The sequence below is a fragment of the Sus scrofa genome, chromosome 7, assembly GCF_000003025.6.
Source record: "Sus scrofa isolate TJ Tabasco breed Duroc chromosome 7, Sscrofa11.1, whole genome shotgun sequence".
NCBI lineage: Eukaryota > Metazoa > Chordata > Mammalia > Artiodactyla > Suidae > Sus > Sus scrofa.
The window spans coordinates 13,952,401-13,974,337 of record NC_010449.5 but is presented as its reverse complement, the minus strand read 5'-3'; the positions used below and the strand labels follow the sequence as shown (position 1 = coordinate 13,974,337).

Below are 21,937 nucleotides of genomic sequence, written 5' to 3'. Positions count from 1 at the left end.
GGGCTCCCATAACACTCCTCTTAGCATTTATGGTTTTATCCCGATTTACTTCTATGTTCGGTTTACCCACTGGTCCTTAAAATACTTGGGGGAAGACACTTCCACATTCATTTCAGCAATCACAGGATCTGGCACAAAGGAGGCCCTCAGGACAGGGCTGATGAAGGGATAGGAAGCATCTCCCTGACACTGACATCCACAGGCTTGTACAGTGGTCTCCTTGCAGACTTGACTGGTCATTCACACACCTGCCAGGCTCCCTGGCCTGAGACCTATCCCAGCTCCTGCCTTCCCTCCTCTACTCTGCCTGCTGTTCCCAAGGCTCAGCTCAGACATTAGACGTCATGAGGAAATTGCCAAAAGATGCAAGTTCCCTTTGGGATTGCCTTCTTTTCGCTTTCACCATCACAGATGGCGAACTGCGAGGTGTGAAGAAACTTTCAAGATATAACACAAGTTATCATGCAGGAGTTATTAACTGTAAATGACTGTTCACTGAAAAAAGGGACATACAGAGACACATCTGCAGACACAAGGCACCCACACACAAGCACACAGATGCATGCACACACACACATGCAAAAGACTACAGAAACTGTCACCGAGAAACATGCTAAAAGTCACTTTTTAATCTCTACACAAGATAGGAGTTGTGTGACTCCACCAATCAAATTATTTTCCTTCCAACAGAGACGAATGATGCTAACGTCTCATTTTTCCATGTAAAGCGTACACCATTCAACACCATGTTTATTTTAGAAGTAGAACTCAGCCAGAAATGCCAGAGAATTCTTCAGGAGTTAAAATAAAACTGTGTAGCAACAACAGTCAATCACACACCAGATCCCTAAACAGTCTGGCCTCAATTACCTGAGGGCAGATGGGGCTTACATCTAGCTGGCAAATATTCATCTCAGGTGTTTTCAAGAGCATCAGAAATAGACGAATTGGACTTAAAATCTCAAGTGATTTTTTTGGCCTCTCACTGTTTATCTAGCCTGAATCCTAGCAGGAAAGTCGATGAATATAAACATTTGACCATCATTTTTGCTTCAAGGAAAGTCTGAGGTTAGGAAACAGTGCTTGCATGAGTATTTTCTAGTATTTGCTACTGGTTTCTAGTGGGGGGGGGAGCCATTATAAAGAACTCCACCAGGGCCCCCAAACAGGGAACTACCTACCTCCCCACTTTCTTCTAAGTCAAGTTTCCATAGTGTCAGAGACTTCATGATTTGAGCTAAAGGTAATATCCAGACAGCACACCTACATGTGAATGCAAATTTAAGACCAAGTGACATTAGGTGTAAAAGTCAGGATAAGAACATTGTAGACCTGAAAAGGACACAGTCATTTAGTTCAACCCCACCACTTGATTAAGACACAAACCCAGAAGGATTATAAGATCTGCCCAAAGGCACAGAGACAGGGACAGAATCAAGGGCTCCAGGCCAAACAATATTTTCCCCCACAATTTATACCGCTTCCCTGAAGGCTGGGACACTTGCCTAATAATCCACCCTTACTTATAACACATATCATAAGAACAGTGGGTGCCACATGCATATAAAAATAATATCAGGTTTATCTCTAAAGAAAGACATTATAGTTGTTTTCATTGACTGTATAGCCCTCCTGCCCCTCCCCACCCACTCCAAGAAAAAAACAAAACCCCACTGGTAAGCAGAGATCGCAACCCAATCTTTATTCTCACCTTAAGGCACTCCTGAAGATTCAAGGGGTAAAAAAGGCATTCCGAAGTAAACAAAAACAGGATTATCACTGTAAATCAACTACACTTCAATTAAAAAAGAATTTTTAAAAAAGTAGGATTATCACAACCACCAGCATGTGGAGACACACAGCAAAACATTTGTGTGGAATTCGATCATGTTCTTGGAATATCAAAATCAAGTGATGTGGATTTATCTAAGTTTTTATAAACTGTTCACTGCTGAAGTTTAAACCATCAATCCGGTGCAGCGTTTCCTCTGGAAAGAAAGCAGGATTCTTAATTACAGTCTAAAGCGCCCTCTAGTGTTCGCATGTAAAAATTTCTTTTACAATAAGGGGCCATCTTCAGCAACTAGGTAATTGGCTAGGACATTTTGCCCTGGACAGTCCAGGGTTAGGCCTACTGTCTTGCCATCCTGTTTAGCTCAACATGTTCCTGGTTTATTTTCACTTTAATGGAGGCTTACTAGTAGTAATCGTGTTAAAACCAGCCGGGATTAATTCAGTAGCCGTCCACTTTGCATTTCTCTTCCCCTGCTATGGTCTTGTCTAACACTGTGTAAGCACATGAGCAGAGCCATGGACTGAATAGTGTGTATCCCCAAAAGTCATAGGTTGAAGCCCCAACTCTCAATGTGACAGCCTTTGGAGGCTGTGGAAAGGTAATTGGGTTTAGACAAGGTCATGCAGGTGGGAAATAGTGCCCTTATAAGAAGAGGGAAGGGAGGAGTTCCCACTATGGCATAACAGGATTGGTGGTGTCCTGGGAGCCGTGAGACACAGGTTCAATCCCCAACATAGCACAGGGGGTTAAGGATCTGGTGTTGCCACAGCTGCGGCTTAGGTCACAACTGCAGCTCTGATCCCAGACCCAGGAACTCCACATGCCACAGGGTGGCCAAAAAAAGAAGAGGAAGGGGTCAGTCAGTCTGTGTGTCTTTCTCTAGTTCAGCACCAGGAACTATATCCAATCACTTGTGATTGGAACATGATGGAAGATAATATGAGAAAAATAGTATATACATATATAATTGGGTCACTTCTCTGTACAGCAGAAGTTGACAGAACATTGTAAGTCAACTACAATAAAAAAATTTTTTTTAAAAGAACACTTTAAAAACTCTTTTTTTTTTTTGTCTTTTTGCTATTTCTTGGGCCGCTCTCACGGCATATGGAGGTTCCCAGGCTAGGGGTCTAATCGGAGCTGTAGCCACTAACTCAAGATATATTAAATACTTCAATAGCAGCATGGGCACATGGCGTAAGAAGAGCCCACTGGAAGGCAAATTTAATTTTTTTTTTTTTTTTTTTGGTCTTTTTGTTGTTGTTGTTGTTGTTGCTATTTCTTGTGCCGCTCCCGCGGCATATGGAGGTTCCCAGGCCAGGGGCTGAATCGGAGCTGTAGCCACCGGCCTACGCCAGAGCCACAGCAACGCGGGATCCGAGCCGTGTCTGCAACCTACACCACAGCTCACGGCAACGCCAGATCGTTAACCCACTGAGCAAGGGCAGGGACCGAACCCGCAACCTCATGGTTCCTAGTCGGATTCGTTAACCACTGCGCCACGACGGGAACTCCCAAATTTAATTTTTAATAAATATATCAGTTGACTGTAGTAAGCAAAATTTTTGGAAACCTTAAAAAAAAAAAGTGCCTTCTTCAAAAAAAAAATGCCAGTTATGAGGTATTAGAGTCAGCTACAATTAAAAAACTGACTATGTATATGAATATGTCACAAAAATAATCATTCAGCTTTTCTTGGAGTTCCTGTTGTGGTGTGGTGGAAACAAATCCAACTAGGAACCATGAGGTTGCAGGTTCGATCCCTGGCCTCACTCAGTGGGTTAAGGATCTGGTGTTGCCGTGAGCTGTGGTGTAGGTAGAAGATGTGGCTCAGATCCGGGGTGGCTGTGGCTCTGGCATAGGCCAGCAGCAACAGCTCTGATCCGACCCCTAGCCTGGGAACCTCCATATGATGCGGGTATGGCCCTAAAAAGACAAAAAGACAAAAAAAAAAAAAAAATTCAACTTTTCTTATTCACATACGATTACAAAAAGCGTTTTTATTTTGCTGTAATATACATGGCTGTTTTTATTTTTTTGGTAAGAATTTCATTTTCAAATGTTTTTAGGTAGAACTATTCTGTGGGCCTATTCCTATAATAAAACTAATTTTTCAGTAAATATTTAGTTTTTAAATTATGTAAGTATATATATATATTATATAGCTCATTTTAGCATCCTTTTATTTTTGAAAGTATACTGGTTTGGACAATAAACCACCCTAATAATAGCTACCATTTACCAAGAACTTACTATTTATGAGGTATTATGCTTGAATCACTTTAATCTTCACAAACACCCTGAAAGGTAGGAATTATATTTTTGCTTTATTTTATTATTTTGCTTTTTAGGGCCACATGTGTGGCATATGGAAGTTCCCAGTCTAGAGGTCAAATGAGAGCTACAGCTGCCAGCCTACACCACAGCCACAGCAACAGGGGATTCAAGCCAAGTCTGTGACCTACACCGCAGCTCATGGCAACACCGGATCGGATCTTTAACCCACTGACCGAGGCCAGGGATCGAACCCGCAACCTCACGGTTCCTAGGTGGATGTGTTAACCACTGAGCCACGACGGAAACGTCCAGGAATTATCTTTATTTTATTGGTGAGAATCTGCACCCAGACAGTCCCCAACCTCGGTCCCCAGTCCCCACATTCTCCTGCCTGTCTCCTTATTTTGCCAGACACAGTTCTGACCCAAAAGACAGAATCTGCAGTTAGTGATCTTGAATATGATCCCATCACAACCTCTGACCCCATCACCCATGTGGCCAAGGTTGGGTACTTTCAGGGTAGCTGGCACATATAGGAGGCCAAATTACAGCTCCAAAGCCCCACAGTTATGCTTACCCCCTATCTTTGAAGGAGCAGGTGACTTTTGCCTGCGTAATCTCCGGGTCTGCAAAAGCTTTTATTTTGCATTCAGTATGTATCCTAGACACTTAAAGGGCAGATCATAATGTAGAGCTCTCACACTGATGTGAATTAAATAGTATTTGACCTCCATCCTTATCTTTACAAAAAATTACAAGTTCTTCCCAAATGCCTGGCTATCTCCTAACATAGAAGATGCCAGGAAAAGCAACAATAAAAGGAACATGCTAAGTTTTAGCCACTAAACTTAGCACTTGGTACACATTTCATCCTGTCTTAAAGCATTGTTATTGAGACTGGGAATTCTTAGAATACAATGGTGTTTTACCCAGGTACTTATTTTTCCGATGCTTTTTTTGTATTTTCACTGTTTCAATCATATTCCATATGTACAACGCTCTCTCTTTTAAAGGGAAAATAACAAAGACATGATTTAGGAGACAATTAACAATATGTGTTACCAGATAATGAAAACATATAAAGTACTTGTTAAGTATTAAGCCAAGTATGATTTTATCTACCTAGGATAATAGATTAAAATGTGGCCTGAAGCTAAGAGGTTTGTTTTAGATTACGTATCCCCCAAAGCAGGGATTTGATTTGAGACCAAGATTTGACTGCAGTTTCTTAAAGAGGTACAGGGATTACCAGTAGGGGAGCAGCAGGAAAGGAAAGAGAGTTAATGAAGGCTGTGTTAAGCCATAACTAGGATGTAACTGGGACCAGGAAACTCTGAGACAAACAGGCTTTACCATCAGCACCCCCAGGGAGTGAACAGCTGGAGTAATTACACCCTAACTCCCATCAGTCACTGACTGAGGGCTTCTGGAGGTTGGTGTCGATGCACAGTTGGAAATCTGAAGCCCAGTGAATGATAAAGGGAGTGGGCAGGTCACCAAGAGTATCTGCTACCCACTTCCAAGGATAAAATACATTCTTATGTCAAGTAACTATGCAAATCAGAACATGCTAACTGCCTGTCCCTTCCCCATGGCAAAACAAATACTCAAAATTTAGCAGTGACAGTTGTTTTGTTTTGTTTTTTTTAAGTAATTACAGCCAAAGAAAACAGTTCTCATTTCAATCATCCTCTCCCAAACAAAAAATTCCTAGAGTATCAATTTAATGTGATATGAAAACAACGGAAACAAAGCTTTAATTTGAACTTCTGTTAGGCTTTAGGGTGCAAATTGTTTTTGAGAAAATCCATGAAATTGGCCCCGACTAAACTATAACAAGGATTTCTCAGTCCAATCAAATCCCAAAATGGTGTCGATGAATCATTTTTGGATCGAGCAGGAGGTGAATATAAACTAGAAACACAATTCAACTATGCATTTCAATATTTGAAAGAGAAGGACTTGCCCATGGCTCCCTAATGGATCCAAATGTTTTCCTTTTTAAAGAGAAAAATCAAGGTTTTTATTTGCTTTGGGGTTTTTTTGTTGTTATTGTTGGTTGGTTGGCTGGTCACTTGCAGACTGTGCAACAGCACTATTCTCCAACATATATATGTTGCTACAGTGCTATGGATATACGGGTGTTGGAAATTCAGAGAACAGCACTGTTGCATAGCACAAATAGCACTGATTTTGCCATATATGCATATATGGCAGGAGAGAGTGGAACTTGTTTGCTCTGTTTGTTTTAGAAGCACACTGATGTTCCGTGAGTCTCCAAAGCACTCCCCACCTGCAGCCGCCCCAAGTTCAGGCAGATGAGCATTCGGAGAGAGCGGCTCAAAGGAATGCAGTTTTTTCTGGATATCAGATGGCCGGCCTACAATTGGTTAAAGAATTTCTCACCTAGTTTTCACCTCTGCTTATCGCTCACCAATTTTACATCTCTACCCCCACTCCAGAAGAATGGCAAGCATTCCCTGGTCACATCCTGGGTGGATCTTAAAGAATATTGGAAATAGCACATGCAGCTGTTAGCTTCCCCAAATACACCATCCAAAGCATTTAAATGCCCAATCTGCAATGCTGGCAGCTAAAGACAAGAATAACAGTTACTTTTTTTCTTTTAACCAAAGATAAATGCCACCGGATTACGCCTTAAAAAGGCAGCGTCAGCCTACCTCCTAGGCAGAGAAGAACTGCACCAATGTCAATGGGAGGAAAAGATTCCTGGGAAGGACGCACAGACCCAACTCACGGAAGCCCTTTTAAGAGGAGGGAAACTTGATTTGAAACCTTGGAAAGAAAAATATTAATCTCGACTGCTTTTGAAAATTAAGAAGTAGATTTTAGGTATATACAGCAAAAAATTAGTTCTGATTTTCTCTGGGTGATGCAATTTCAGTGACTTTTATTTTCTTCCATACTTAAGTATTACTTAATTGTTTGACATGGATATAAACTACTTTTATAATCGAAAAATGTATATAAGCTATATAGACTTGGGAAAATGAGAGAAAGACGAAATAAAGATATAGGAAGAAAAGAAAAAAGGGAAGAAGAAAATGTGAGCTTCGCATTCATTCATTCAATTCTATAGCAAAGAATTCTTTAATGAGACATCATGCTAGGGCATAATAACTATAGCTTGTGATTGTGGTTGTTAAGGAAACAAATAATCAGGTTTAAGGAGCTCCCGCTGTAGCACAAGAGGAACGAATCTGACTAGTATCTGTGAGGATGCAGGTTCAATCCCTGGCCTTATTCAATGGGTCGGGGATCTGGCATTGCTGTAAGCTGTGGTTTAGGTTGCAGATGCGGCTTGGACCTGGCATTGCTGTGGCTGTGGTGTAGTGGTGTAGGCTGGCAGCTGTAGCTCCAATTCAACCTCTAGCCTGGGAACTTCCATATGCCATAGGTGGGGCCTTGAAAAAAAAAATGTATATATATATATATACACACACACACACATACATACATACATATCAGGCTTAGGCAAGGGAGAGAGATTATTATGTGTAGAGTGATCACAAAAAGCCTGTCTGAAGAAATACTTCAGCTAAGCTCCGAAAGAATCAAAGCTAACCCCATGAAGAACGGTGGAGAAATAGCACATGATTAGGCCCTAATGCAGGAAAACCTTGGTGACTTCAAACTAACCAGCATGGTGGGAATTCAGAAAGAGAGGCAGAGTGGAACGGAGGTGGATGGGAGATAAGCAAGCGCCAGTCCCTTCAACGCACCTGAAAGCCCATTTAAGGAATCCATATTTTAAGCTCAACACAATGAAAGTCATTAAGGATCTTTTTTCCTTTCTTTTTTCAGCTGCACCTTCAGCATGTGGAAGTTCCCAGGCTAGGGGTCGAAACAGAGCTGCAGCTGCCATCCTACGCCACAGTCACAGCAACACTAGATCCAAGCTGCGGCTTACAGCAACACGGGATCCTTAACCCACTGAGCGAGGCCAGGGATTGAACCCGCATCCTCATGGATACTAGTCAGATTCTTAACCTGCTCAGCCCCAGGGAGAACTCCCATTAAAGGAGTTCAAGCAGGGAGGAGAAGTCATCTCAGTAGATCATTCTCACTGCCCAGGGGAACAGAGAGGGAGAGGGGAGACAGGTTAAGAAAGTGGTGGTTGCTGGAGTCATGGGTGTACCCTGCCAATTTCGCCCCCACACTTGCTGACTACCAATCCCTGCAAGCCTTAGAGCCTACTCACCTGAAAACACTGCCACTTCCCCCCCACCCCCAAATCTATCATCCTAATTACTCAGCTCCCAGGCATCCCTGCAGCCTTCACTCCAAATCCATGAAACCATCCAAATGAATGCCCCCCACCTCCTAGGGCTCCTGCTACACAGACCCAAAACCCCCTTCCTCTGCAGCTTCCCTCTGCAGACTTCTGGCAGGTTCGGGCCATTTCCCCCATAACTGTCACCTCCTTTATTCTTCTAATTTACCTCTTGGTTCTAACTCATGCCATCCTTTGTCTTCCTGATACAGGTGTCAGCATCTTATTTTATTTCATGACATTGTAAAATGCTTGAGGTTGAAAAGAACATTCGAGACATTCTGGTTCAGCCTTCCAGTTTTCATGACAAGGAAACAGGCCTGGTGTGGTGAGAAGACATCTCCAAGGACTTCCGACATCCTACTTAAGAGCTCCTTGGATGATTTTAAAGCAGTTTTTTTAAAAAAAAGAATACCTGCAAAGGGCTTCACATTTTACAGAAAACCCACACCATCTTGCAGAATCACTGCAGCCCCCAAGTAAAGATATAAACGGCAGCTGACAACAATGGAGAGCATGACTAAGCCAGGCTTGGACCAAGGTCTTCTGGCTCTAAAAACAGCACAGGCAATGTCCCTCTTATTGGATGAAGTTAGTCCAGGAGCATTAAAAGTTCAAGGTATCCTATTTTTGCTCATTATTTTTGATTAATTATACCTTTGTGTTTTAGTTTTACACTCCTTCTGAAGATCAGGTTTTGTTTGTTTGTTTTAAACTGTTAAAGAGGAACTTTGTCCAATACTGGGATTTTATTGGAACGAGGGGAAAAGCTTCTGAGCAGGAGAGAAAACATAAAGAACACAGAAAATGAAGAAAAAGCATGCAACCTTTACCAAGCTTATGATTTGGCCTAAAATTGGATGTAAATACAGACCCAATCCACAGGGCAAATAACCACTGTCAGAAGATGCTCTCCAAAACTGCTCGATTTAGGCAAAAGTTAACATAGCACAATTTCAACATAGAGAAAGAGGGTGAATGATTTCATAGAGCTCATTACTCAAAGATTTGAACAATAGACAAACTGGATTATTTGTATTATGTTTTTTTGGCACATTCGAGGCTGAGAGTTTCAAGCCCAATGTCAAAAAAATCTTAGTTATTGGCCCAACATTGTAAATCAACTATACTCTAATAAAATTTTAAATTAAAAAAATAAACTAGAAGTTTTAATCAAAAAAAAAAATTCTAAGTGACAAAAAAAAAAAAACCCTTCTTGGTTGCCTTGCAGGATGAGTAAATACATTTTGGAATGCATTGCATCCTCATGCTTCAATTAGTTCTATTCTTGTTCTGAAAGTGGAAAGGGGTCAGGGGCCCCACATAACTGCCACTTAGCAGCAGCAGCTGATGTCACTGAGGCACCTAACAGTCACCCAGGAGAGATGGCTCACTCTTGCTGAGAGAGTCCAACAGAGATAGGGTAACAGAACATTTATGCAAGAAGTATTGCTTGCTGGAATTCCCATTGTGGCTCAGAGGCAACAAACCTGACTAGTATCCATGAGGACGCAGGTTCAATCCCTGGCCTCACTCAGTGGATTAAAGAATCCAGCATTGCTGTGAGCTGTGGTGTAGGTTTCGGCTTGGGTCCCGAGTTGCTATGGCTACAGCTCCGATTCCGGAACTTCCATGTGTCTTGGGTGCGACCCTAATAGACACTAAAAAAAAAAAAAAAAGAATTATTGCTTGCTTGCTTGCTCTCTAATTTGCTTTTCCTTTGATAAGTTCAAACATTTTTTTTCAAATATCAAACTTATTATTGTCAACGTCCCCTTGGGATAAACACAAACCGTTACTTAAATGTGTTGTAAAAACCTCTCAAGTGTGAACGAAAAAAAATCTTGCACTCACCTCAAATACTAAGTACCCTAAGAACAAAGCTCATTCCCTCTTTGAATAGCTGCTGATCTAAGAGGAATCTTAAGGGTCTACTAACCGAAAGCTCATAGGAATGTACTGATTAAGTTTTGCCTAATGATTATCCACTGGACTTGGAGAAATGGCTCTCAGGACAAATCAAGCACACACACTACTTGTTTTTTAGAAGCCTAAGAAAGAATGTCTAAAATAGCATGTGTTTCATTAAAAATCATCGCACAAAATGCACGTCTCTCTCATACCATCAAATCTGAACATATCGCAGGATATCCTCTGTGTCACTGCATTCCATCCAGTTTACTGTCCTTAGCAATTAAGCCACCCAAGTTGTGACATGTGGATCCTGGCTTAGCTCCGTGGAGTGCTGGGGGCATAAAGGAGTCAGTAAATACCTCACTCCGCATACCTCTCATACCTACGGAGAGACCCCAAGACCGTGGTTCGCAAATATACAGAAAGCTTACAGTGCACTACCTCGACCTTGGAGGCTTATGCATTCCTCAGACTTAAGTAAAAGCTGTAGGCACTGAACCGCTTTTTCTAACACTGCGCTCCATTGTAAGCAGCCCATGTTTAAGACCAGGTAAGATGACCAGTTGAAGATAAGATTGTACCACTAAGCTCACTCTTTTCAAGCTTTTTAAAGCACTGAATGGTGCTTTTGTACACAGGACTTTAAGCTCAGTAAGAATTCTTATGACTGAGTAATGTTTGTATTGGTGTTCACTTGTTTTTCTTTCTTTGGGTAAATACACCAAAACTGTCGTTATATTTAAGATTCGGATGAGAGCAGAAAATGAAAATAATGTTTTAGGAACACAAAATAAGCAACAGTTGTCCAAATGTCACACTCTGCTTTCCTAAAAACTGAGTTTTACATAAAGAGCATTTTATTTGCCGTTGAGTAAGTGCAATCCAATAGGTTTATATTTCCAGGCAGTCTCTGATTCTTAGAAGTGTATTTTGCAGACGAGAACAATGGCAATTATTATAAGAAATTTTCTCCATCATTCATACCTCCCTCAGGTAAAAGAATATCACGCTCCAATGCCAACTGCATGAAACTGCCACACACACACATACACGTGAAAAATGAACAAGCCAGAACATGGTCTACATAAAAGCAAACAACTGAACTAGCTTTCTTAGGTCACTTAGTCCCTTGACAAATCCATGAGGATAGCAATGACATTAATATAACTTAGATGCACCCCTCCTGGCCAGGGGCGATGGCTTTATGGTTCTGTAGCCCACTTACTTTAGGCTCTGAGAGAAGTCATTCAAAAGCCGGAACAAGAAAGCAGTGACAGCCTTCTACCATTAAGGCACATGGCAACTGATCTAGAGGCTTTGTCACTTGTTCCCTTCATCCAAACTGACTGCAAACAAAGCGTTCTGAAGATTTGATAGCTGAACTCTAAGTGCAGCCCCTCTTGCACTTTCATCAAAAAGGAAGCCTGCCAATACTTTCCCAAGGTCTTAGAACTCAGGAAGAGTAAAGTAAATTTAGATAAAGTTGACAAATCTCATGAAAAAGTTCAAGATCTGGGTATCTACATCTCTTAAAAAAAAAAAAAAAAAAAAGAAGAAGGAAAGAAAAAAAGAAGAGATTTAAAAAGCAAGTTAAAAAAAAAAAACAAGACACTCATTTCCACTACATCCATGGGAAACTTTTTCTGAATGCCAAAGAAGACAAAAGCTCTTAAATACATGGGAAATACACTTCCATACCAGAAAAACCTGGAAAATGTATACTTGGATATATCCAAGTGATACTTACAAAAGAACTCAGAATATTGTGTTCTGGGACAGTTAAAATTTTGGATGATTTAAGCACCATTTATCCCTTGAATTGTTGTACTAAGATATACTTAGACCTGGTTCTTATAGTTTAAAAATGTGTTTAAGATCCCTAACCCAAAATAGCTAGCAGCATGTTACTCTGATTTCCTGGAATTACAGATCAACAGTGCTAGAAAGATATTCAAGATGATTTGTTTCAACACCTATTTATAGATGGACAAACTAAGTCCCTAACAGGATGAAAGTCAGGCAGTGCCAGTACGAAAACTAGGACCCAGAGTCCTTGATTCTTGGTTTCATTAACTGAAGCTTAGCTGAGATTTAAAATAATACAGTTCAAAAAATTGAGATGGGTTGTAGCAGTCACTCCAGATACAGTTTGCTACCATAGGTGATAAAAAAAAAATAGCCAAAGAGGAGAATCAAAATAATGATACAGAAATACCCCATCAGAGGCATGTTCTTCCTTAAAAGAAACATCCCTTAGCAAGTTTATAATCTGAGGTTAAAATAAACCCTAAATCTTAATGACTTAAAACTAAAAGGGTTTTCTCACTCATGCTACATGTCCATTCTTGCTCAGCAGGGGGCACTGCACATCATTATCATTCAGAGACAGGCCTGGGGAGCAATTAGCAGAGAGAGATTCCCAGGTCTCCAGCCATGGGTTAAACACTGCCGCTCAGAAATGACACACAATTCTGCTAGCAAATTATTGGTCGAACTGGTCACATGACCCCATCCAACCACATGGGAGTCAGAAAATGGAATACTGAAGGCAGAAAGCCAGAAACTTTACAGTGGTACTAACATACAGCGTATTTTTCAAACATGAATAACTGCATATTGCCCTTCTCTGATTGGATACACAAGTTTATTAAGTACCTAGTTATTTTTTTCCATCCTGAGCAGGAAAAAGCTAAACAGAATGTCACCAAGAATCAAGAACCTTCAGCAACAGCCTTTGTTCAATCACCAGATAATTAATGACACTGGCAAGCCACTTTAGTTTCCTCTTTTGCAAAAAACAAATGACAAAGGATGATTTCCATGGTTGCAGCTAGCTTTCTAAGGTCCACAGTCCTAACTTAGTTTATAAATATATACCAGAGGATTTCTCACTGGTTGTATTGGCCATGCTAAAATCAAGACGGATTCTCTTGAAAATGTAATATTCAAATACAGAAGCTTTAATTTTATGCAAAAATAGTGATGACCTGGTTGTTGAATTGGAGGGTTTGGTATTTTGCTTTTGTTTTGTTTTGCTTTTTCCAAATAGTCACAAAAGTATAAAATCTTTTATTTTATTTATTTGGTCTTTTTAGGGCATGTGGAGATTCCCAGGCTAGGGGTCGAATCAGAGCTGTAGCTGCTGGCCTACACCACAGCCACAGCCACGCCAGATCCTTAAGCCACTGAGCGAGGCCAGGGATCAAACCTGCATCCTCATGGATGCTAGTCAGATTCGTTTCCCCTGAGCTGCGACGGGAACTCCAGAAAAACTCACTTTGTTCAAAGAGTTATGGCATGTTGCTTGCATAGGGCTTGCTCCAAAGAACCCTCTACCACCCCTAGGACTGGTTTTCCTGACCGAAGCAGAAGTCTTCTGTTCATTCGGGACCTGACTACACTTTACTATGCCTAGATATACAATCTTTTTGTTATTTCTCCCTGCTTATATTTGTCCCTTTTCTTATAGCACTGAAAGAATCCTAAATGCTCCAAGGCAATAGGTGGCATTACACTTTTTTTCCTTCAGGGATCAGTTCATGACATTTTACCTGAATGAAGGTCATTCTCTTCAACTAGTTCAGGAGATACAGACACTCATTATTTACTCCTGATCATTAAGAACAATCTCAACAAGAAAAAAAAAAATTTACATTTTATGGGAAGAACAGTTAGAAGCTCCTCTTTGAGAAAGAAAAGTGTGGAAACACACATAGGACTCTCTTTAAAAAGCAAATCTGTTGAGAACTATGTCTAGATACTCATGTTGCAACAGAACAAAGGGTGGGGGAAAAAATGTAATTGTAATGTATATGTGTAAGGATAACCTGAACCCCTTGCTGTACAGTGGGAAAATAAAAAAAAAAAAAAGCAAATCTGTTTTAATAAAAGGTAGATCATAAAGCAAGTCACTTGAACCCAAAATACTTTATCCTGATCCTCTAGTATTAAATATCTTGATCAACGCTTTGACAGAAGGGGAACTGGGGGCCTAATGAAGGAAAAAAGAGCCCCAGTTAGCTATTGATCAACTAAGATGGATGGTCTCAACTAAGCTTAAACTATGCACTTTTCTCTTCCACAAATGATAGATTCCTCCATGGGATTTTTCCCAACTGTCCAATGTAAGGAAAACACTTCCTTGCTTTATAGTTGTTTCCAAGAGCCTGCTTCACTTATCAGGGGGAGCATGGGGGACCTTTTATACGTTCAGTGCATAAACCTCAAAATTTGTGAAACAGAATTTCAAAGTTTTTAGAAATGACCAGAGTGGAAGGTGAAGCCAAAGCATTAACTATATATGCAGTTAATCTCCTCAGTGTATATGCATGTAAAACCAACTCAGTAGGCTAAAAAAAAAAAAAAAAAAAAAAATCCTGTCTGGAGCTAAGGCTTGGGCCCATTGACACTGTGCAAACTTCAGTGTGGCTTCCAGCACTGGACCCTGAAACTCTGTCTGCTCTCTTTGCTGCAGCTGTTTGCCACTACCTTGCCTTATTATCAACAAAGAACTTCACCCAATTTCTAAACCCCAAACACAGCCCACAGCATTGTTCATTCATCAACATTATAGAAAAACAGAGATTTGTTTTGAAAATAAAGGTCTACCTAAAGCCCCAGGTCATTAAGTCAGAAACTAAACTGCAAGTTGATGGTAGTGAAATATGAGCTCAGAACTGGAGAAAGAGACTCATTAACATTTAAATTTTCGAACTGCCTGTGTTAACCAAGGCAATCTTAAATTAGAAGCATTTTGCTTCCTTCCAAGAAAACTCTTTCACCTATACAACTAAAGGGTTAGACAGGAGAAATGATGCTTTACCAGAAAAGTATATCAGATTACCCTAGAAATGTTTCCAAACACACATACCCATCTGTACCTCAGACCTACTTAATCAGAAGGTGGCTTGTATATTTTGAAAAATTCCCCACAAGGATGCTGATCTATATACCTTTAGTCTGTAAATTCTAAGTCTCTCATGTCTGTTCTAGCTCTAACTGTTACATTAATCGGTGGAGCCAATCAGGAAAGAGCTCTACAGAGTTGACTCAATAAGGCTCTGCAAGCAACAACGCTTTGTTGATTACTTGGTGAGATTGCAGGGAAAGACTGGCACTGGGTTTCCTCCTTGTAGTTCAGTTGCTGAGAAGCCTTTACTGTTAGATTTGGATTTCACAGACAGTCTTGTTTAGAGAAAGGGAGAACAAGTTCAAATTCTCATTTCTCTATTAGTAGCTTGGTAACTAAACCTGCACCAGTTACTGAACTTAAACCTTTTTGAGCCTCAGTTTTGAGAAAAAAAAGGGGGGGGGGCGGGGGGATAAGAATTCTTCTTGGAGTTCCCATCATGGCGCAGTGGTTAACGAATCTGACTAGAAACCATGAGGTTGCGGGTTTGATCCCTGGCCTTGCTCAGTGGGTTAAGGATCCGACGTTGCCGTGAGCTGGAGTGTAGGTCGCAGACTCAGCATTGCTGTGGCTCTCGCTTGGGCCGGTGGCTATGGCTCCTATTAGAACCATAGCCTGGGAATCTCCATATGCCACAGGAGTGGCCCTAGAAAAGACAAAAAGACAAAAAAAAAAAAAAAAAAGAAAGAAAGAAAAGAAATTCTTCTTCTTCACCTACACACAGCATCTTCACACACAGCTTCACATAATGCTGTGCTAGGTAACCAGTCACACTCCCTTCTGATTCTGCCTCCTCTGTCCTCTGAAGATAAGCCTTCTGTGTTTGAAAAGGCTCTTCTCATTACAAACTTAGAAAGGCATCTTTACTTAAATACAAAACTGTCATCTCAACTATTCCTGCCAATGAAAGATATACAACACAGACAGACCAAACATTATACCTAATCATCCACAAACTTCAGTTTATTTGTTCTTTGGGCTTTTGTTTTTGTTTTGGGGGCGGTTTTTGTTTTTTTGCTTTTTAGGGTCACACTTGTGGCATATGGAAGTCCCCAGGCTAAGGGTCGAATCAGAGTTGTAGCTGCCAGCCTAGACCACAGCCACAGCAATGCAGAATCTGAGCCGCATCTGCAACCTACACCACAGCTCATGGCAACACCGGATCCCTGACCCCCTGAGCGAGGCAAGGGATCGAACCCGCATTATCATGGATACTAGTTGGATTCACTTTCACTAAGCTACAACTCCCAAATTTCAGTTTGTTACTAATTCCTAAACCATACACCTCACCTTAGTCATTTCTTTCTTTCTTTTTTTTTTTTTTTTAATTAGTCATTTCTATTTTCAGGTCAAATCCTCCACTTTTCTGAGTAAAAGGCAAGTCACTTCATCTTGTGGGCCTTTACTGTATAAAGTATGAACGTTAATATCTTCACCACCTACTTCACAGGGCTGCATGAGATCCAAATGCGATCATGTATGACAAAGTTATTTGATGTGCATTTAGTATTATACAAATATAAAAGGGGGCGATCCTATGCCAGCTCTTAACAGCCTTTCACCAGGCTTCACAGATGCTGCAAATATGACTGGCATTCACTCTTCCTCTTCATTCCCCTATTGTAAGGAATGAGGTAAAAACAAAACCAAGCAGCTGAATGTAAAGAAGCTACACATACTGGTGGAGGTAAATTGATTTGTGACCATAAGACCATGTACAAGTTCCAACTTCCGTGATGAGTAACCTGTTTGTTTTTCCTATCTCTATTTCGCTTGTGTCCATCACACAATGAGGCCTTTTTACTTCCCACAACCTTCCTAATATAGTCTCAGAACAGTACTGTGGAATCATAAATATCCACACCTAAGACTTTATATTTTTACTCTTCTAATAAGATGAAAACAATAAGGAAAAGCAAAGGTGCAAATTTTTTTTTCTTTTCTTTTTAGTGCCACACCTATGACATATGGAGGTTCCCAGGCTAGGGGGCCAACTGGAGCTAGGGCTGTCACTCTACACCACAGCAACGTCAGATCCTTAACCCACTGAGCAAGGCCAGGGATCAAACCCACAACCTCATGGTTCCTAGTCAGATTTGTTTCCACTGCGCCACAACAAGAACTCCAAAGGTGCAGTTTTCTACAATGAACAAACTTTAATATAAGATGCTATCTGAGCAAACCAGAAGCACTGAAGATAACAGAGAGTACTACAGCCTGGAAATTCCCAATGTATACGATTTGCTCATTTAGGCTGGGTTGATTTGGGATGCATCCTTAGATTCTTTCACCACTCGACACATGGTGCCAAACATCTATTTCTTAATTAAAAAAAACAATAAATTTGGCAAAATCCTTCAAAACTGGAGGTACACGAAACCAGGGTAGACAGTATTACACCACCAACAGAGAGTGTGGTCCCAAGTTTCCCCTGACATGGCTCCGAGTCCTCTTCTGGAATGCAACGTAAATGTCTAGCTCTTCTGAGTTGACTCTGACCACATCTTAGCAATGAGGATGGCAGCTCATTCAATGTCTGTTGTCTAAATCTGAGCTCCCCAGTCTAGCCACAGACCTGGGATCCAGGGGTTTTTTTATTTCGCAAATCCTGATTCTGGCCTGCATCAAGTAATAGAAAAAAAAAATAGCATACATATTAATTCCACTTACTACTCTGTTAATAGTTTCTATTTTTACTAACGTTTCAAAAAGCTCTACTGATGCATTTTGAGTAATTTTGATAGATGTATATTTTAGACTTCCACACTATAACATAGTAAGACTAAACTCATAAATGAACACATTAACCTGAATTAGTCTAGTAAGTTTGTCAGTTTACATACACTAAGCTACTGAGTTAAATAATGGCCGTTTGTTCAACCAAATTAACACTCTAATGATTAGACAATTTGCTCAAGGTTATTCAATAAGCCAGGAATAATACCCAGGAATAAAGTATAGAGCTGAGATCTCAATTTAAAAGTATACAGTACCTATTTTTTAATGGCACAATTTCAGTAGAAGCGAAGTTTCTTATGAAGGGTGGGATATACACCAGATTCATAGATGGAAGGACTCAATATTGTAAATATATAAATTCTCTCCAAATTAATGTACAGATGCAATGTGATCCAATAAAAAGTAAAAGGAAGTGTGGGGGAGGTAAGGTAACAAAATGAATTTGGGGATGTCTAGTTAATAAGGCATGCTGAGCTGACTTGGGAAGCTCACAGTGTCCCCACCCCTTACCCATCCATCCCATACTCTTCTCTGCTTATACGTCTAAACAGTGGATAAATATAACATTCTTTTAAATGCATAGCTGGGCAGAAAGCAAGAAAGGGAAGCCTCCCAAAAACAAAAATGAAACTCAAAACCCACAATTGTGATTAGGAATTGAAGACCTAGTAGGAATACGAGAACAGGATATTTTGCAGAGTGTGGAGTTTACTTACCCTGTGAGGCTGGAATTAAGCACCTTACCTAAGGTCAAGAGGAGGAAAGACCAGAAAAACTCCATCCTCTCGGAGAGAAAGAAAGACAAAAGCATGCCCCTGACACTGGGCTATAGATGTAGAGAGTCAGCAATAAGAAATTAGAGACTTACACCTGCCCAAAGTACAAAGAAGGAGCTCAAATGCACCTTTTAAAATTATTATTATTATTAAAATGTACTTGATTAACGATGTTTTGGCAAGTTCTGTTGTACAACAAAGTGACCCAATCACACATATCAAACGTGCTTTAACTACACAGGGTTGGAAACCTGATCCCAAACTGAGGACACACACAGACCTCAACGAAAGAAATGTAAAATACCTCCACAACCCAGGACATGTGAAGCTCACATGCTCAACTTACAGTCCAAGATGATTAGGCACATGAACAAGCAAACCAGCATGAGGGAGAGGAAATTAGCAGATGAATCAAAAAGGACGATTTACCACCACAAGTTCAGAAATAGGGCACTCTAAGAAGCTTAATGTTTTTAAAATGTTGCACAAGATAAAGAACGGAATAGAAGTCAAGAATAAGGCATTACGAGATAACCAGCAAGGACCTACTATACAACACAAGGAACTATACTCAGTATTCTGGTAATAATTATAAGGGAAATGAATGTAAAAGAAGATACACACACACACACACACACACACACACACACATGAGTATGTGTATAGAATCACTGATTTAAAAAATCAGTGAAACTGAATCACTTTGCTACAAACCTGAAACCTAACACACCGTTGTAAGTCAACTATACTCCAGTTTAAAAAAAGACACTATGAAATAAAAGAATAAGATTTCGAGAACCACATAGAGATCTAGAATTTGAAATATCTTTAATGAAAAAAGTGGATCATTGTAATAGAGTATATTGGGGTTTTTTGGTCTTTATTGAAACATAGTTGCTATACAATTTTATTTAATTACAAGTGTACAATATAGAGATTCACAATTCTTAAAGGTTATACTCCATTTAGAGTTTTAGAAAATATTGGCTATACTCCATGTTGTACAATATATGAGTATAGCTTATTTTATACGTAATAGTTTGCCCCTCCCCCATCCTCCTCCTCATTGAGAACCACTAGTTTGTTCTCTGCATCTAAGTCTGCCTTTTTGTTACATTCTCTAGTTTGTGGTATTTTTTAGATTCAACATATAAGTGATACCATACAGTATTTGTCTTTCTCTAACTTATTTCACTTTGCACAGGACCCTCTATGTCCCTCCATTTTGCTGCAATTGGGAAATTTCCATTCTTTTTTATTGCTGAGTAGTATTCCATTATATATATATATATATATATATATATATATATACACACACACACACACACACACACATACACCCCACATCTTTATCCATTCATATGTTAATAGACACTCAGGTTGCTCCCATAGTTTGGCTATTATAAATTATGTTGCTATGAACATTGGGGTGCATGTATCTTTCCAAATTATGGGTTTGGTTTTTCTGGATATATATGCAGAAGTAGAATTGCTGGGTCATATGGTAGTTCTATTTTTAGTTTTTTTGAGAAACCTCTGTACTGGTTTCTTCTCTATTGTTTAATTTTTTTTCTTTCTCATCTTTCCCTGGGGAAGAGTCTAGTTCACCTTGTTGTTGTTGGCTTTGCCACTGACTTGTTTTGGTCCACAGACTAAGTGAGACTGCACTCATAGTTAGCAGAGGCTTTAGGAAACATTCCTAGTCTCGGCCAGCCTTCTTGTACGCCATGAGAATCTCTCAGAATGAAAAGGTATGTGAGGTCGACTGAACTTGACCCAACCCCTGGAAACAGAGACCCTGCATACAACCTGCAGCCACTGAGAGACAATGTGATCCAGAAAGAGATACTTGTTGTTAGAAGTCACTGAGGTTTTAAGGTTGCTTGCTACATAGCACTATCAAAGCAAAAGCTGATGGATGAAGCCAGCTAAAGACAGACCTAGTGAAACTAAAGATAAATCTGAAGAAAGCCCAGGATGCAATACAGAGAAACAATTTTAACATAAAATATAGGAAGTGAAGAGACATGAGGCCAGAATAAGAGTTTCCAGCACATGCTTGTAATAACTCTGAGAGTTGGACTACAGAAAATGGAGAAAGTACACATTGTGGGTAGCTATGAAACAACTTACCATAAACTCAGTGGCTGCTCCAGGGTCCTAGTCACATGGACCTCTTGCAACACGGCAGCTTGCTTTTTCAAAGCCAGCTCCTGGAATCTCTCTCTCCAGTCTTACAAAATGTAACAGAATCACCCAAGTTATCCCACCATCTTCACAGGCTCTGGCCACACTCAAGGAGAAAGGATTTATAGATGTGTCCACTAGGGGGCAGAATCTTGGGAGAGATCTAGAACTTTGCCTACCACAGGGAAAGAGCAACATTTGAAGATACAAGGTGCCCCCAGGTCACACCACTTTTCAGCACTCTTGCTCTCAAACACTGCGCTAAGGGAACTGCACAGAGTGTACTATAACAGCATGGCATTGCCCTCAGGATCCTAAGGGCACAGCAGGAGTTCCTCTAGAGCCACTGGAGACTGACACATATCCCTATGCTAAGTCATCCTCTTTCTTCCAGCTTTGCAGGTCAATCTAATATCCTACCTCTGGATCCATAATTCCACTTCTCTGGAATAAACTGCACTTGTTCCTCGTCAATGTAAATACTCTGTGTGTGACTCACACGTATTTTTCAAGTCTTTTCAACTTTTAGGAACATATTAGTAGAAACATTATTTAGATTGTCCCCTTGTCACTCCTTTACCATGAAAAGACTTTGATTGAATAACATGGCAAATGCTGGGCAGATAATATGAAAGCTAATAGTTTAAAGACCTTTTTAAAATCCCCCAAAGCTGAAGAGAGACATCCATTAGCATTCTTGTTTATTTTAGAGTTTATTGGCTTATGGGCATCATCTTTATTGTTTTACAGGAACGCATACTTTTTTAATTGATTGATGGCAGAATACAAATAGTGAACAATTAATCCTAGCTGTTTATTGCTTTTTTGGAAACAGAAGGGGGAAAATGTCTTATGTGCTTATTACACAAAAGCAATAGCTCAGATCATTTCCCCAGCTGTGGAACAGACTGCAAACCTCCCCTTAAAATTACCTAAGGAATATCTTAATTGATTAATTAAAATTCTTCTGGCATCATATTCAGAAAAGGAAATAGTTATTGTGACATTTCTGTGAATCAATTTGATTCCTATAATAACCTTCTCTG

General features: G+C 40.1%; 1 protein-coding gene across 3 annotated transcripts in view; it reads right to left on the bottom strand.

The window, feature by feature from the left end:
• RNF144B (ring finger protein 144B) overlaps nt 1–21,937 on the bottom strand; it is a 172,994-nt gene that overhangs the window by 144,757 nt on the left and 6,300 nt on the right. The gene's annotated exons all lie outside the window — the stretch shown is intronic.